The sequence below is a fragment of the Panulirus ornatus genome, chromosome 69, assembly GCF_036320965.1.
Source record: "Panulirus ornatus isolate Po-2019 chromosome 69, ASM3632096v1, whole genome shotgun sequence".
Taxonomy (NCBI): domain Eukaryota; kingdom Metazoa; phylum Arthropoda; class Malacostraca; order Decapoda; family Palinuridae; genus Panulirus; species Panulirus ornatus.
This window is the reverse complement of record NC_092292.1, coordinates 1,228,167-1,239,739: the sequence shown is the minus strand read 5'-3', so window position 1 is coordinate 1,239,739 and position 11,573 is coordinate 1,228,167. Positions and strand designations below refer to the sequence as shown.

Below are 11,573 nucleotides of genomic sequence, written 5' to 3'. Positions count from 1 at the left end.
GATACCCACACATGACAGTCAGGTACGATACCCTGACGTGGCGTAGTCAGGTACGATACCCACACATGGGAGAGTCAGATACAATACCCTGACGTGGGGCAGTCGGGTACGATACCCACACATGGGAGAGTCAGGTACGATAACTTACTGTGGGGTAGTCAGGTAAGACACCTACACATGGGAGAGTCAGGTACGATACCTTGACATGGTGTAGTCAGGTACAATACCCTGCCGTGGGGTAGTCAGGTACGAAACCCACACATGGGAGAGTCAGGTGCGATCCCCTGACGTGGGGTAGTCAGGTACGATACCCAAACATGGGAAAGTCAGGTACGATACCCTAACATGGGGTAGTCAGGTACGGTGCCAACACATGGGAGAGTCAGGTGCAATACCCTGACGTGGGGTATTCAGATACGATACCACACATGGGAGAGTCAGGTACGATACCCTGACGTGGGGTAGTCAGGTACGATACCCACATATGAATTAGTCAGGTACGATACTCTGACGTGGGGTAGTCGGGTACGATATCCACACATGAAAGAGTCAGGTGCGACACCCTGACGTGGCGTAGTCGGTATGATACCCACACATGGAAGAGTCAGGTATGATACCCTGACATAGCGTAATCAGGTACGATACCCACACATGGGAGAGTCAGGTAGATACCCTGACGTGGCGTAGATAGTTACGATACCCACACATGGAAGAGTCAGATACGATACCCTGACGTGGGGTAGTCAGGTACGATACCCACACATGGGACAGTCAGGTACTATACCCTGACATAGCGTAATCAGGTACGATACCCATACATGGGACAGTCAGGTAGATACCATGACGTGGCGTAGTCAGGTACGATACATACACATGGAAGAGTCAGATACGTTACCCTGACGTGGGGTAGTCAGGTACGTACCCACACATGGAAGAGTCAGGTACGATATCCTGACGTGGCGTAGTCAGGTATGCTACCCACACATGGAAGAGTCAGGTACGATACCCTGACGTGGCGTAGTCAGGTACGATACCCTGACGCGGGGTAGTCAGGTACGATACCCACACATGGGAGAGTCAGGTACGATACCAACACATGGGAGAGTCAGGTACGATACCCAGGCGTGGGGTAGTCAGGTACGATACCCACACATGGAAGAGACAGGTACGATACCCTGACGTGGGGTAGTCAGGTACGATACCCACACATGGGAGAGTCAGGTACGATACACTGACATAGCGTAATCAGCTACGATACCCACACATGGGAGAGTCAGGTAGATACCCTGACGTTGCGTAGTCAGGTACGATACACACACATGGAAGAGTCAGATACGATACCCTGACGTGGGGTAGTCAGGTACGATACACACATATGGAAGAGTCAGGTACGATACCCTGACGTGGCGTAGTCCGGTACGATACCCACAAATGGAAGAGTCAGGTACGATACCCTAACGTGGGGTAGTCAGGTACGATACCCACACATGGAAGAGTCAGGTACGATACCCTGACGTGGCGTAGTCAGGTACGATACCCTGACGTGGGGTAGTCAGGTAGGATACCCACACATGGGAGGGTCAGGTACGATACCAACACATGGGAGAGTGAGGTACAATATCCTGACAGGGTAATCAGGTACGATACCCACACATGGGAGAGTTAGGTACGATGACAACACATGGGAGACTCAGGTAAGATTACCTGGACGTGAGCTACTCAGGTAGGATACCCACATATGGAATAGTCAGGTATGATACCCTGACGTGGGGTAGTCGGGTACGATACCCACAAATGGAAGAGTCAGGTGCGATACCCTGACGGCGTAGTCAGGTATGATACCCGCACATGGGAGAGTCAGGTATGATACCCTGACGTGGGGTAGTCGGGTACGATACCCGCACATGGAAGAGTCAGGTACGATACCCTGACGTGGGGTAGTCAGGTACGATACCCACACATGGGAAAGTCAGGTACGATACCCTGACATAGCGTAATCAGGTACGATACCCACACATGGGACAGTCAGGTAGATACCCTGACGTGGCGTAGTCAGGAACGATACATACACATGGAAGAGTCAGATACGTTACCCTGACGTGGGGTAGTCAGGTACGTACCCACACATGAAAGAGTCAGGTACGATATCCAGACGTGGCGTAGTCAAGTATGATACCCACACATGGAAGAGTCAGGTACGATACCCTGACGTGGCGTAGTCAGGTACGATACCCTGACGTGGGGTAGTCAGGTACGATACCCACACATGGGAGAGTCAGGTACGATACCAACACATGGGAGAGTCAGGTACGATACCAACACATGGGAGAGTCAGGTACGATACCCGCACATGGAAGAGTCAGGTACGATGCCAACACATGGCAGAGACAGGTACGTTACCCTGACGTGGCGTAGTCATTTACGGTACCCACATATGGGAGAGTCAGGTACGATACCCAGACGTGGAGTAGTCAGGTACAATACCCACATATGGAATAGTCAGGTGCAATACCCTGACGTGGGGTAGTCAGGTTCGATACCCGCACATGGGAGAGTCAGGTACAATACCCTGACCTGGCGTAGTCAGGAACGATAACCACACATGGAAGAGTTATGTGCGATACCCTGACGTAGCGTAGTCAGGTACGATACCCTGACGTGGGGTAGTCAGGTACGATACCCACACTGGGAGAGTCAGGTACGACACTAACACATGGGAAAGTCAGGTACGATACCCTGACGTGGGGTAGTCAGGTACGATACCCACACATGGAAGAGTCAGGTACGATGCCAACGCATGGGAGAGTCAGGTACGATACACTGGACGTGGGGTAGTCAGGTACGATACCCACATATGGAATAGTCAGGTACGATACCTTGACGTGGGGTAGTCGGGTACGATACCAACACATCGAAGAGTCAGGTTTGATAGCCTGAAGTGGCGTAATCAGGTATGATAATCACACATGGGGAGTCAGGTACGATACCCACACATGGAAGAGTCAGGTACGATACCCTGACGTGGGGTAGTCAAGTACGATACTCACACATGGGAGAGTCAGGTACGATACCCTGATATAGCGTAATCAGGTACGATACCCACACATGGGAGAGTCAGGTCGTTACCCTGACGTGGCCTAGTCCGGTACGATACACACACATGGAAGAGTCAGATACGATACCCTGACGTGAGGCAGTTAGGTACGATACTCACACCTGGAAGAGTCAAGCACGATATCCTGACGTGGCGTAGTCAGGAACGATACCCACACAGGGAAGAGTTAGGTACGATACCCTGACGTGGCATAGTCAGGTACGATACCCTGACGTGGGGTAGTCAGGTACGATTCCCACAAATGGGAGAGTCATGTACGATACCAACACATGGGAGAGTCAGGTACTATACCCTGACGAGGGGTAGTCAGGTACGATACCCACACATGGGAGAGTCAGGTACGATGCCAAAACATGGGAGAGTCAGGTACGTTACCCTGACGTGGCGTAGTCACGTACGATGCACACACATGTGAGAGTCAGGTACGATACCCTGACGTGGGGTAGGTAGGTACGATGCCAACACATGGGAGAGTCAGGTGCGATACCCTGACGCGGGGTAGTCAGGTACGATACCACACATGGGAGAGTTAGGTACGATACCCTAACATATGGTAGTCAGGTACGATACCCACATATGGAATAGTCAGTTACGATACCGTGACGTGGTGTAGTCGGGTACGATACCCAAACATGGAAGAGTCAGGTGCGATACCCTGACGTGCGTAGTCAGGTATGAAACCCACACATGGGAGAGTCAGGTACGGTACCGTGACGTGGCGATACCCACACATGGAAGAGTCAGGTACGATACCCACACATGGGAGAGTCAGGTACAATACCCATATATGGAAGTCAGATACGATACCCTGACGTGGGGTAGTTAGGTACGATACCCACACATGGGAGAGTCAGGTACGATACCCTGACGTGGGGTAGTCAGGTACGATACCCAAACATGGGAGAGTCAGACGCGATACCCTGACGTGGGGTAGTCAGGTACAATACCAACACATGGGAGAGTCAGGTACGATACCCTGACGCGGGGTAAGTAGGTACGATGCCAACACATGGGAGAGTCAGGTGCGATACTTTGACGTGGGGTAGTCAGGTACAATACCACCCATGGGGGAGTTAGGTACGATACCCTGACATATGGTAGTCAGGTACGATACCCGCATATGGAATAGTAAGTTACGATACCGTGACGTGGGGTAGTCGGGTACGAAACCCACACATGGAAGAGTCAGGTGCGATACCCTGACGTGCATAGTCAGGTATGAAACCCACACATGGGAGAGTCAGTTTCGATACCCTGACGTGGAGTAGTCGGGTACGATACCCACACATGGAAGAGTCAGATGCGATACCCTGACGTGGGGTAGTCAGGTACGATATCCACACATGGGAGAGTCAGGAACGATACCCTGATATAGCGTAATCAGGTTCGATACCCACATATGGGAGAGTCAGGTAGATACCCTGACGAGGCGTAGTCAGGTACGATACCCACACATTTCCATGTGTGGGTATCAGATACGATACCCTGACGTGTGGTAGTCAGGCATGATACCCAAACATGGGAGAGTCAGGTACGATGCCAACACATGGGAGAGTCAGGTACGTTACCCTGACGTGGCGTAGTCAGATACGATACCCACACAAGGGAGAGTGAGGCGCGATACCCACCCATGGGAGTCAGGAACGATACCCTGATATAGCGTAATCAGGTTCGATACCCACATATGGAAGAGTCAGGTAGATACCCTGACGTGGCGTAGTCAGGTACGATACCCACACACGGAAGAGTCAGATACAATACCCTGACGTGGGGCAGTCAGGCTCGATACACAAACATGGGAGAGTCAGGTACGATGCCAACACATGGGAGAGTCAGACACGATGCCAACACATGGGAGAGTCAGGTATGTTACCCTGACGTGGCGTAGTCAGATACGATACCCTGACGTGGGGCATTCAGTTACAATACCCACATATGAAATAGTCAGGTACGATACCCTGACGTGGAGTAGTCAGGTACGATACCCACACATGGGAGAGTCAAGTATGATACCCTAACGTGGCGAAGTCAGGTACGATACCCACACTTGGGAGAGTTAGATACGATCCCCTGACGTGGCGTAGTCAGGTACGATACCCAGACATGGGAGAGTCAGGTGCGATACCCACACATGGGAGAGTCAGGTACGTTACCCTGACGTAGCGTAGTTAGGTACGATTCCCACACATGGGAGAGTCAGGTACGATACCCTGACGTGGGGTAGTCAGATACGATATCCACACATGGGAGAGTCAGGTGCGATACCCTGACGGGGGATAGTCAGGTACGATACCCACACGTGGGCGAGTCAGGTACGATACCCTGACGTGGGGTAGTCAGGTACGATGCCCACATATCGAATAGTCAGGTACGATACCCTGACGTGAGGTAGTCAGGTACGATACCCTGACGTGAGGTAGTCAGGTACGATACCCACACATGGAAGAGTTAGATACGATACCCTGACGTGGGGTAGTCAGATACGATAACCACACATGGGAGATTCAGGAACGATAACCTGATATAGCGTAATTAGGTATGATACCCACATATGGGAGAGTCAGGTAGATACCCTGACGTGACGTAGTCAGGTATGAAACCCACACATGGGAGAGTCAGGTACGATACCCTGATGTGGGGTAGTCGGATACGATACCCACACATGGAAGAGTCAAATACGATTCTCTTACGTGGGGTAGTCAGGTACGATACCCACACATGGAAGAGTCAGGAACGATACCCTGATATAGCGTAATCAGGTGCGAACCCACATATGGGAGAGTCAGGTAGATACCCTGACGCGGTGTAGTCAGGTACGATACCCTGGTGTGGGGTAGTCAGGTACGATACCCACGTGGGGTAGTCGGGGACGATACCCACACATGGAAGAGTCAGATACGATACCCTGACGTGGGGTAGTCAGGTACGATATCCACACATGGGAGAGTGAGGAACGATACCCTGATATAGCGTAATCAGGTACGATACCCACATAGGGAGAGTCAGGTAGATACCCTGACGTGGCGTAGTCAGGTACGATGCCAACACATGGGAGAGTCAGGTACGATACCCTGATGTGGGTAGTCAGGTACGATACCCACATATGGAATAGTCAGGTACGATACCCTGACGTGGGGTAGTCAGGCACGATACCCACACATGGGAGAGTCAAGTACGATACCATGACGTGGCGAAGTCAGGTACGATACCCACACATGGCAGAATCAGGTACGGTTCCCTGACGTGGCGTAGTCAGGTACGATATCCACACATGGGAGAGTCAGGTACAATACCCACATATGGAAGTCAGGTACGATACCCTGACGTAGAGTAATCATGTACGATACCCACATATGGGAGAGTCAGGTACGATACCCTGACGTGGGGTAAACAGGTACGGTACCCACACATGGGAGAGTCAGGTACGTTACCCTGACGTGGCGTAGTCAGGTACGATATCCACACATGGAAGAGTCAGGTACGATATCCACACATGGAAGAGTCAGGTACGATACCCTGACGTGGGGTAGTCAGGTACGATACCCACACATGGGAGAGTCAGGTGCGATACCCACACATGGGAGAGTCAGGTGCGATACCCTGACGTGGGGTAGTCAGGCACGATACCACACATGGGAGAGTCAGGTACGATAACCTGATGTGGGGGTAGTCAGGTACGATACCCTGTCATGGGGTAGTCGGGTACGATACCCACGCATGGAAGAGTCAGGTGCGATACCCTGACGTGGCGTAGTCAGGTATGATACCCACACATGGGAGAGTCAGGTACGATACCCTGACGTGGGGTAGTCAGGTACAATACCCATACATGGAAGAGTTAGATACGAAACCCCGACATGGCGTAGTCAGGAACCATACCCACACATGGGAGAGTCAGGGACGATACCCTGATATAGCGTAATCAGGTACGATACCCACATATAGGAGAGTTAGGTAGATACCCTGACGTGGCGCAGTCAGGTACGATACCCATACATGGAAGAGTCAGATACGATACCCTGATGTGGGGTACTCACGCACGATACCCACAAATGGAAGAGTCAGGTACGATACCCTGACGTGGCGTAGTCAGGTATGATACCCACACATGGAAGGGTCAGGTACGATACCCTGATGTGGCGTAGTCAGGTACGATACCCTGACGTGGGGTTGTCAGGTACGATACCCAGACATGGGAAAGTCAGATACGATACCAACACATGGGAGAGTCAGGTACGATACCCTGACGTGGGGTAGTCAGGTACGATACCCACACATGGGAGAGTCAGGTACGATACCAACACATGGGAGAGTCAGGTACGTTATCCTGACGTGGCGTAGTCAGGTACGATACCCAAACATGGGAGAGTCAGGTACGATACCCTGAGGTGGGTAGTCAGGTACGATACCCACACATGGGAGAGTCAGGTACGATACCCTGACGTGGCGTAGTCAAGTACGATACCCACACATGGAAGAGTCAGGTACGATACCCTGACGTGGCGTAATCAGTTACGATACCCACACATGGGAGAGTCAGGTGCGATACCCTGACGTGGGGTAGTCAGGTACGATAGCCACACATGGGAGAGTCAGGTACGATACCCTGACGTGGGGTAGTCAGGTATGATACCCACATATGGAATAGTCAGGTACGATACCCTGACGTGGGGTAGTCAGGTACGATACCCACACATGGGAGAGTCAGGTACGATACCCTGACGTGGGGTAGTCAGGCACGATAGCCACACGTAGGAGAGTCACATACGATACTTTGACGTGGGGTAGTCAGGTACGATACCCACACATGGAAGAGTCAAGTACGGTACCCTGACGTGGGGTAGTTATCCATACGATATCCACACATGGGAGAGTGAGGTACGAACCCTGACGTGGCGTAATCAGTTACGATACCCACACATGGGAGAGTCAGGTACGATACCCTGACATATGGTAGTCAGGTACGATACCCACACATGGGACAGTCAGGTACGATAACCTGACGTGGGGTAGTCAGGTACGATACCCACATGGTAGAGTCAAGTACGATACCCTGACGTGGGGTAGTCGGGTACGAAACCCACACATGGGAGAGTCAGGCACTATACGCAGACATGGGATAGTCAAATACGATAACCAGACATGGGAGAGAGGTACGATACCTTAACGTGGAATAGTCAAGTATGATACTCATACACAGGATAGTCAAGTACGATACCCAGACATGGAAGAATCGGGTACAGTACCCATATATGGGATAGTCACGCACGATATCCAAATATGGGATAATCAGGTACGATACCCAGACATGGCATACTCAGATACGATAACCTGACGTAGGGGATTAAAGTACGATATCCAGACAAGGCAATAGCAAAAGGTGAGAGCAAATGACGTGAGCGGAGTGGGTGAGGAATGGAATGTATTTAGGGAAGCAGTGATGGCTTGCGCAAGAGATGCTTCTGGCATGAGAAAGGTGGGAGGTGGAAAGATTAGAAAAGGTAGTCAGGGGTGGAATGAAGAAGCATGGTTGTTAGTAAGGAGTGCAAATGACCGGGACATGTATAAGAGAAAGGGGCAGGAGGTCAAGAGGACGGTACAAGGGTTGAAAAAGAGGACACATGAGAATTGGTGTGAAAGAGTATCATTACACTTTAGGCAGAATAAAAAGATGTTTTAGAAGGAGGTAAATAACGTGCGTAAGATAAATGGGAACATCGGTGAAGAGGGCAAGAGAGAAGTGATAACACTTACTGACGACGTGAGGAGATGGAGTGAGTATTTTGAAGGACTGATGAATGTGCTTGATAATAGAGTGGCAGATGTAGGGTGTTTTGTGACCAAAACACCCTACATCTGCCACTATCAAGTGTGCGAAGTGAGAATCAGGGAGAATGGTTTGGTGAAGAGAGAAGTGGTGGAAGCCTTGACGAAGATGAAATCTGGCAAGGTGGCGGGTTTGGATAGTATTGCAGTTGAATTTATTAAGGAATGGGGTGACTGTGTTGTTGATTGGTTAGTAAGGTTATTTAATGCATGTATGATTCATGGTGAGGTGCCTGAGGATTGGCGGAATGCATGCATAGTGCCATTGTACAAAGGCAAAGGGGATAAAAGTGAGTGCTCAAATTACAGTGGTATAAGTTTGTTGAGTATTCCTGGGAAATTATATGGGAGGGTATTGATTGAGAGGGTGAAGGCATGTACAGAGCATCAGATTGGGGAAGAGCAGTGTGGTTTCAGAAATGGTAAAGGATGTGTGGATCAGGTGTTTGTTTTGCAGAATGTATGTGAGAAATACTTAGAAAAGCAAATGGATTTGTATGTAGCATTTATGGATCTGGAGAAGGCATATGATAGAGTTGATAGAGATGCTCTGTGGAAGGTATTAAGAATATATGGTGTGGGAGGCAAGTTGTTAGAAGCAGTGAAAAGTTTTTATCGAGGATGTAAGGCATGTGTACGTGTAGGAAGAGAGGAAAGTGATTGGTTCTTAGTATATGTCGGACTGCGGCAGGGGTGTGTGATGTCCCCTTGGTTGTTTGAGTTATGGATGGGTGGTTAGGGAGGTAAATGCAAGAGTTTTGGAGAGGGGCGAATATGCAGTCTGTTGGGGATGAGAGGGCTTGGGAAGTGAGTCAATTGTTGTTCGCCGATGATACAGCGCTGGTGGCTGATTCGAGCGAGAAATTGCAGAAGTTGGTGACTGAGTTTGGAAAAGTGTGTGAAAGGAGAAAGTTGACAGCAAACGTAAATAAGAGCAAGGTTATTAGGTACAGTAGGGTTGAAGGACAAGTTAGTTGGACTGTGAGTTTGAATGGAGAAAAAATGGAGGAAGTGAAGTGTTTTAGATATCTGGAAGTGGACTTAGCAGCGAATGTAATCATGGAAGCGGAAGTGAGTCACAGGGTGTGGTAGGAGCGAAGGTTCTGGGAGCGTTGAAGAATGTGTAGAAGGCGAGAACGTTATCTCGGAAAGCAAAAATGGGTATGTTTGAAGGTACAGTGGTTCCAACAATGTTATATGGTTGCGAGGCGTGGGCTATAGATAGAGATGTGTGGAGGAGGGTGGATGTGCTGGAAATGAGATGTTTGAGGACAATATGTGGTGTGAGGTGGTTTGATCGAGTAAGTAACGTAAGGGTAAAAGAGATGTGTGGCAATAAAAAGAGTGTGGTTGAGAGAGCAGAAGAGGGTGTTTTGAAATGGTTTGGACACATGGAGAGAATGAGTGAGGAGAGGTTAACCAGGATCAACCCTACTCACAACCAGGGCCGACCCTACACTATAACCAAGGCCGACTCTGCTCCAATTTAATCTTTTATAAAGGTTCAGACGTAAGAATCTAAAGCTATTTCGAAAGGGGATCTCGGGATTGTTATTAAATTTTAACTTCAAATTCGGAAAGATATTGTCACGGGTCAACACAACCACGGCACTGTTTGTGGTTGTTAACTTAATACACCACTGTAGGGCCCAACGATGTACGCTCTCAAGTATAACTTGAACCCGGTCACCTGAAACTTGTGCATTATGGGAGGAGTGCCACACTGCACCATCGTCAGCATAAAGCATTATGGAAGGAGTGCCACACTATCTTCAGCATAAAGCATCACGTGAGGTGTGCCACATTGCACCATCGTCAGAATCTCATTGTACAATGCTAACAGTTTAGTCAGTTTGGCCTGAGTAATGTTGAATAATGCCGTACATTATCTCGCTGGGCCACAGTGGCAGAATCAACTGTTGTCAGTTCGACCTGAGGTTTATGGTCTACAAGACGTTGGTCGTAGTTTGGCCAACCTAGTTACTTATGTGTGACGATCTCCTCTCCTGGCCAGTGTGTGTGTGTGTGTGTGTGTGTGTGTGTGTGTGTGTGTGTGTGTGTGTTTCCAGTTGTGGAGGTTTGTATTTCCTGGTTATTGTCGTAACTGTGGACCATCAGAGCTGGCTGCTGCTGCTGCCTGCGTGTGTGACACTTTGTTAGTGGTTGAAGCTGTTCTTCTTGTCTGAGTTCTCGCAGTTTTATGAACAATAACATTCTTATCTGAGGCTCTGTTCATACTGCTGCATCTCCTATTGTGGCCACCTGGCGTCGCTCAGCAACTCTGTGGATATTGTCCAGACCTCAAGTGTCTACCAGAGGCGTTAGCAACCCTGAGGATTGTATCATCGCCCGAGACATGAAGGATGGCGTCCCTGGCGAGTGACAACCATCCTGTTGCTGGCTTAAACTGTCAGGCAGACTCATTGACCGCAGGAATAAGAAAAACGAACTGAGTGTTGGTCACTTCCCAAGGAGCAGTCATAAGTAGCCCAGGTGATGTCATTTCGTATATCTGGGATGACAAAGATACAACCATGATTGAGATGTTACCAGTTCCATCGTGTTCCACAACCATCGTTCCCAAGAGTGAGTGTTTCCCTCTGTAATTTGCCCGTTTGCTTCCTCGCTCATG

At 49.8% G+C, this 11,573-nt stretch overlaps 1 long non-coding RNA gene across 1 annotated transcript in view; it reads right to left on the bottom strand.

The window, feature by feature from the left end:
- Window positions 1-11,573, bottom strand: part of LOC139747655 (uncharacterized) — a 69,584-nt gene that overhangs the window by 29,763 nt on the left and 28,248 nt on the right. The window lies entirely within an intron of this gene.